Consider the following 7,358-nt stretch of genomic DNA (forward strand, 5'->3'; position numbering starts at 1 on the left):
TATTTTCTCATTTACAAGCTGAGCATCGTTGTCGCTAATGATAATGTGAACGGATCAAAGTCGTATAGGCCTCGGTTTGTTACAGCTAAAGTATTGATGGTTCTCACCTGCTTTCGAAATCGAGTGAAAAACAACAAACATTGTTCGACGAAGGGAATGTCGGCCATCGGTGTTGGATGTGTGTGATTTTCTATACGTACTTGTTCCGATCTATTTTTACCGCACTCTGTCAATGGCCCAATCGTAAAATTCTAATGAAGGACCCGTGCGTTTAATGAGCCTTTGTGGCCATAATATATTGATAATCCTGTGCTAGAGGAGAATACAACAAACGATTTACGTCAAAAAATGTGTATACCACCGATTTCTGACATCGCGCGTCAACATTCCGGCCGATGTGAATCGACGGCCTTTAATTTGTAAATATTTTAAAATAGGTTAAACACGCAAGCCGTTTAATCCTACACATCATTCTATAATTAGTGGCGAATGGTCGAAAGCAAGAGCGTTTTCATGTTCACATGACTCTCATTCTCGCAGCGGTGGTGGCGATAGCGGCTGCAACGACCGATTAAAACAGATGTCCACATAAATTGAACGATTTATTGGGCCGAACGCGGTTAAACATCAACAATAATAAAAACGCTAAATCAATCTCATGGTTTTTTTTCTACGTTCGAATCTCTTCTGCCTTTCGTTCGTTTCAACCCAACGGATTTTCTTTCTGGTAATGAATCGGACGTTTTGTGTGTGTCGCAGTGACAAATTCCGCTCATTTTCAACAGATTGTAGTCAAATAGTCACAATATAAATAAACTTAAAAGGATGTTCATTTTTGGCTGCCGACAACATGAGTTTCTTGTGCGTATGTGCGCCAAATGTCATCAAATCAAATGACATTTCATTTGTCCGCCTAAAAAATGCAATGTCACATGGGAGTGATGATCCCGGGGCGGTGATCTTCTGTGCAATGGAAATTGAAGCAAAGCAACGCAGATGTTGCATTATGAATCAATGCTTGCCGATGGAGGAAGTCAAGTGCCGATGCTGTTGCTGCCACTTTTGTGGCTCTCCTCTCACCAAAATTCCATGAACTGTGGCAATAATTATGATGTGACGTGTTTTATTTCAGTTTGAAATCGTACACTCAAAAACCATTCCTTAAAACCACCCATGATCACTCATTCATAACCGTTTTGCTTTGCAAGTGGCGACAGCGACTGTGGCGGCATACTCCCTTCTTGTGAATAGGAAAACTGCTAATTTTCATAATTTTCCAACATACTTGACAGAGAGAAAAACGTTTCCAAATACGGTATGCATGTGAGAACACAAGCGACAAAATACCATCCGACCGCTTGAAAGCGCTTTGTGGAAACGATTATGCATTTTAGGTCAAATATGGTCGCAACATTTCGACTTGATGATCTCTGCTCTCACATTACATGTTTGATCTTGTTCACTCGACAAAATAGCTCGTCGAAAAGAAGAAGAATCAAAGTATGAAACACAAACGAATGGAATTGAACGCCACAAAATGTGTTATGGAATGTTCGTTCTCGTCGTACAAAAATAATAACACACATGGCGTTGATACGCAAACAGATTTCGTGTGCTTAAACGTGATGAGACATGAATTCCAAGAACGGATTCCATTCTTTTCATCTGTTTTTTTTTTGTTCCTATACTGGCTGTGCTGTTTGCTTGGCTCTGTTTGAATGCCGCTTTCAAAATTTCATTTGGTCGATTTTGTGAGATTCCCCGAGAAAAAAAAGGCAAAACGACGAAAAATTTTTTCACTTTTGGTGAGCTATCCATTTCGCTGTTTGTGCAAGCTGAGTTGTTTTGTGTTGCCGGTTTTGCTAAAAATGTCCAACCAATTAATCGCTACGTATGAGGCCGTTAAATACATATGCATATTCAAACAAACGGGAAAAAAACAATCTTGAACATAATTTACTAAATTTTTTTCCCTTGAATTGTTATTCTCGACTCAATATGCAGTGCATTGCACCGACTTCCGATTTTGCTCTCAGACGTCATTTCAGCAATGATGAAACTATTTTGCAATTGCATCATTTTCATTGCATGTTTTTATTTCTCGAGATTTAAACGGCACCACTTTTAATAATTTATTCCGTTTTTTCTCTCTCTCTCTCTCTTAACATTTACAATCAATTAAAATACTAACAATAATTTCAATCCAGACAGTTCAAGCGCACCACTCGCACAATTTGTGTTTTTTCCTACTCTGACAGAGAGTGTCTAATAAAATACTCATTCTATGCAGTTGGAATCGGATTATTCACAATTAATTAGGTTGTAATTTGAGCAAACCGAATTCATATTTACAAAAGAATGCGGTGCAATTAGACATGCGCCTGAAAAGGAGCATCACATTGATGATAGCAAACTGCTGCTTTTCCATTAAAAAAAAAAATACGAGGAACATTTGATAAATTTGCATGACATATGTTGCACCAAAACGAAAACGCATTTCAAAGTTATTTGTTAGTTTGTTTTTCGGAAAAACGGAAGTATTTGTAACAGCTTTTAAAGCCATGAACAGTTTATTTTTTCTCTCTCTTTCAGTAATAAATTACATGATTTCAGAAAAAACGCAGCAAGGAAAGAAAAAAATGAACAACAGCCGAACAAAATGAATGAAACTTTGCATACGGCTGTGTGTCTGTTTGTGCAGTGACTTAACGACTAATACGTGTGTGTGTGCACTTTGTGTATTTTTTTTGTTGTCGTCGTCGTCGTTGTCGTTTTTTTTTTCTTCGCCTCATTCTCTTTCTGTGAAAAGGAATCGATAACATACACTCCATAACCGAAATAGTTGGGCGTGCATATGGTGCATATGTCGAAATTGGCCCGTTTGCTTGATTGTGTCTATTTGTTGCAAGAATTGTGTGTGTGTGTGTGTGTGTGTGTGTGTGTATCTCGTAAAATGTGTTTTGTTCGCTTTTTTTCATGTCTCTATTCAGTTTTGTCGGTTGATAATAACCAATGGCAAATGAATTCTAAACTATAAGCAGAAAAAGAAGAAGAAACGCATATGCAAGATAAAGTATGCGCACATGTGACGCATGTTCCGTCGATCTCAACGATAAACAACACACACGAAGAGTGAGAGAGAGTGAGATCGGCTCTTCGGAAGAGTTGGAAACCATAACATACTTCGATTTTTGGGCAGATCGACTGCAAATGACTGTTAAATGGAAATGTCTGTTGACTGTTTATTTATATCAATGAACACGACGCGACTAAAAATATTCAATGAAACAGCGAAAAAAAAAACCATACACACTCACACAAATCCTCCAAATCGACGGAATTTCATTTCGTTTTTCCTCAATAACTTTGTTTGTTTGGTTATTTTCGAACTAGAGAAGAGAAAAAAAAAAGTCAACAGATTTCAAGACTTCTGTAAATGTAAATAGCGCACTCTTTTAATGCTTCGTTGTCTAGTTGATTCAAGCGGAAGGTTGTTGTGTTTGGTTAGATTTTATGGCCATAAACCATAAGTACCGTTTCTCATTTCACTTCGTAAAGCATTTAAGATTTATTTTGGTTAGTCATGACAAAGAAAAGAACGAATGAAACCGTTTGCTTGACACATGGTAAATGCTTCGACAAATAATTGCCTATATTTTGGTTTCAATTGCTTTCGAATGTGTAAAAAGTGTGAATCAAAGTCTTTCATTGCTCCAAAGTAGGAGATGCAAAAGAGTCAGTAAAATTGCTTTTTTAATCGTAAATAGCCGTATGGCTGCTGATTTTAAGTAATTTTCGACATGAATATTTGAGTTTAGGTGTTAAAAATGGTGTTGTCGGTTCATCCAGCCTGTTCAATGTTCCCAATTTTAGCTTAGCTGAGCGACAGCCGATTTGATCGAACACTCACAGTGTACATGCATTCGGTTGTGATGCGGTAATTTTTCATGCACGACTTCACTCTGCACAGGAGGTGCATTCCGGTGTAGAGGGCAAAAAAACACGTGTACACATCGAATTGTCCGTCTAGATATACCTGTGAAATAGCGTCAAGGCGCCATCCATTTATTGATGCTCCTTTCCACATTCGGGTCTTGAACACGTCCAACATCAACCAACAATAGCAAAACACAAAACTTGTTTCGATTTTGACAAGATAAAATCATAAACACTACGTGCTTTTAATCATTTTGCTATTGTCGGTACATTGTTCTCTGTTGACTATGAGACGAACGAGAAAAAAAAAAACGATGAAGAAAATGTATGATGGACAACGATAAAAAGGGAAAGAGCAACAACAAGAGAAGAGAAAAGAAACAAATGTTTAGTTAGTTCTTTTCACTGTTGAGGTTCATTATTACTTGCACCTAATAATTGGAAAACACAAAACATCCATTTATGGAATGTACGAAGGATATGTTAACGTCATGGGCTATGAGTCAACTGGTGTTATTCTTTTTCGCCAATGTGAAAGATGTCATAAGACGCTTCAATCCTGAAATGAGATTTTTTTTTTAGATAACTCGCTTGCATTTTTCGCCCCAGGCATTTGCTCCTCTTTTGCTGTTGCCAGACCGTGGTGTATTATCTGTCAACAAGAAGAGCAACAACAACGAAATGGCACATAGTTACATTGTGCAAAATGACAACAGCGTTGAATGCTTTCTTCCAATTGGTTTGAAGGCGCACCGACAATTTCCGCTTGTGCAAGATTTGCACAGCAACTCCAAATTCGTCTTATTTTTTGGCCAAAAAACATCTTTGCCTTAAATGACCGTTGAAAAGTCAATGAAAATGTTATTTAGGAGCGCGTTTCGATGGCTCATAAAATGATTTGGCACGAACCGAAAAAAGTGTCGAATTAATTGTTGCTGTTTGCTTTTTTTTCCTGAAGCCCGAAGGCAATAATTGTTGGCACCTGACGAAAATATGTCAGGCTTCGTGGAATAACGACAAAAAATAAAGTGAAGCGCGCGCACAAACACACGTTCTTCTAAACAGTGTGCAAATGTTAAGGCGGTGAAGTTTTATCGTTGACGCTTCATTTTCACTAGTTAAATTCCTATTTTCACTGATCAGATGGCCGGCTGTTGTCAGGTGAGTTCACAATTCATACACAATGCAGTGTTCCGTCATCGCGCATCACATGTCTTCGTTGTAATTGATATGATTCACCGTGTGTGTACATGTGCACCACCAACCGGCAGCCAACGCACATTTTTCCAACCGCCTGTTCGGAAATAGTCTTCTTCCTGAATTTTTCGTCGTTCTTACTTCACATTTTCGTCTCTCTGTTGCTTCATCCAAATCAATCGAATGCAACATTAATGCGTGCCTTAGTTTTTGTCAAAAAAATACATTGTTTCACATAACCTTGCGATTGTATCGTTTTCAACCGAAATGAATTTACGAGAAAAAAAAGGAACCTGACGATGGAAACGTTGTATTTTGACCTACGATTAAACAATTTATAAGGCTATTTGGTGCTCATATCGAAAGCTGCCTATAATTTAACAGCAAAATGTGCTTCATAATTGTTATATTCGAACGAAGCAGCCAGTGAGTTACAACGAACAGCGAATAGCAACCGGCAACCGCCCATAAAACCGGCACAGGCAGTGGCAGTGCCAGTGCAAGCACAAAATATAGCAAGAATTTCACCAAATAAATTAGTTCACATACACCTCGGACTAGCTTGCAGCTGATTTCTTCGAAACGCTCTTTTTCGTATTTTCGCTTTAACGCCACTTTCGTACCAAAACAACATCATCTCTTGTTGTTTTTGTTGTTGTTGTCATCGTCGTTTTCTCCTTTTACTTCGCTACCTAGCGCAGGTGTGCACTGCTGCCGGTTCTTTTCGTTTTTCTTTTCAGTTTTCGTTGTATTTCTCTATCATGTCTAGCATTCTTTTTTTTTACCCTTGTACACTCGTCTTTCATACCTTACCCATTTTTTCTATAGTCTAACCAACGATTTTGTTGAAAGTCATCCTTTCTATCGGTTCATTTGTCTGGAAAAATTCCGTTCGGTTTTTTATAGGTTTTTTTTTTTTTGTTCGTATCGAAGTATTTTGTTTTTGTCTGGATTTTTAAATTCCTTTTCATCTATCGGCCCAAATATTTAAATCAGCTTAGACAAATCACAGGAGGCATTAAATGCAGTGTGTAATGCCCTTCTTCAATGAAACGCTCACACATAAACAAACTAGATGGAATCAAACTGTGACTCATTTGTACTTTGCCACGCAATTTCAAACCTGTTTCTCGTTAAACGTTTCGTCATGAGTATTATGGCACTTCAGCCATTTGAATCAAACCAATCAATGGAATATCATCAGGCTGGAATGAATTTTCTCATGAAAATAACATCCTTTGCTCTCTCCGTACCGATACGAATTTATTGCGTGACAAGAGAATACGAAGTAGTAAAAATACCAATAAATAATCCGTACTTTATTGTAGATCAGTAATTACGAAGTGGTTTCTTAGAATTCTTTGTATACGTGATTTCGGTCGCCAGGATGATGCGAGAGGAGCGATGCGTTCTGCAGACACACTGCGTGAGTTGAATTGAAACGCAGTTTTGAATACCAGGAGAATTGGCCAACTTTGCCGTCAGTGGAAGAACAAAGGCTCTCACCAAATACACCAGCTCGAAATAAATTCGCTGCATTTTCACGAAGACCATATAAAAAACTGCTCTTTTCAGAGCCACAATAAATCAAAATATACGGATAAAGTCAAACTCTAAATTCATCATATTTCTGTCTATACAAAAATGATCAGAATTTCATGAATAAAATGGTAAATAATTGTTTGATGCAATAAAATTGAAAAAAAAGAAGAAAAAGTTACATCAATGCCGAAAATTCTTTCTCTCCTTCATTTGCAAAGTCATAGTTATTTGGTGAAAAATTGAACATATAATATTGGGACAGAAAAATAAACCGCAAATTACACATTTTTATGTTTCTTTGTGTTCAAATTACATGTGAGAAAGATTAGCAACGAATTTATTCTAAATAACTTCATAATATACAGGATTCGAGCTTGATTTTAAAGAAATATCAATGCGTTTTTATAGAATGTGCCTTGAATAAAATTCATAATTAATATTTGTAAACAAATGAGGGCATTGAATACTTATAGTTGAGTTCCTTCAGCAAATTCCAATCCAATGAAAGTTAATGGCTTTATTTGATTTGAATTTGATATCTACTTCAAACAAGAACTCACAAATGAAATGATTAGATTAGTATTCTTTTATTAAAACTAAATTAAATACAGTGTTTGTATGATTTTTTCAAATTTTTTCATAAAAATGATTTGGTGGCTCTGAAAAGAGCCGATTTTGTTGTA

This window comes from Sitodiplosis mosellana, unplaced genomic scaffold, assembly GCF_009176505.1.
Source record: "Sitodiplosis mosellana isolate CC-2019 unplaced genomic scaffold, AAFC_SMos_1.0 Smas_scaffold_30, whole genome shotgun sequence".
NCBI classification, from domain to species: Eukaryota; Metazoa; Arthropoda; class Insecta; order Diptera; family Cecidomyiidae; genus Sitodiplosis; species Sitodiplosis mosellana.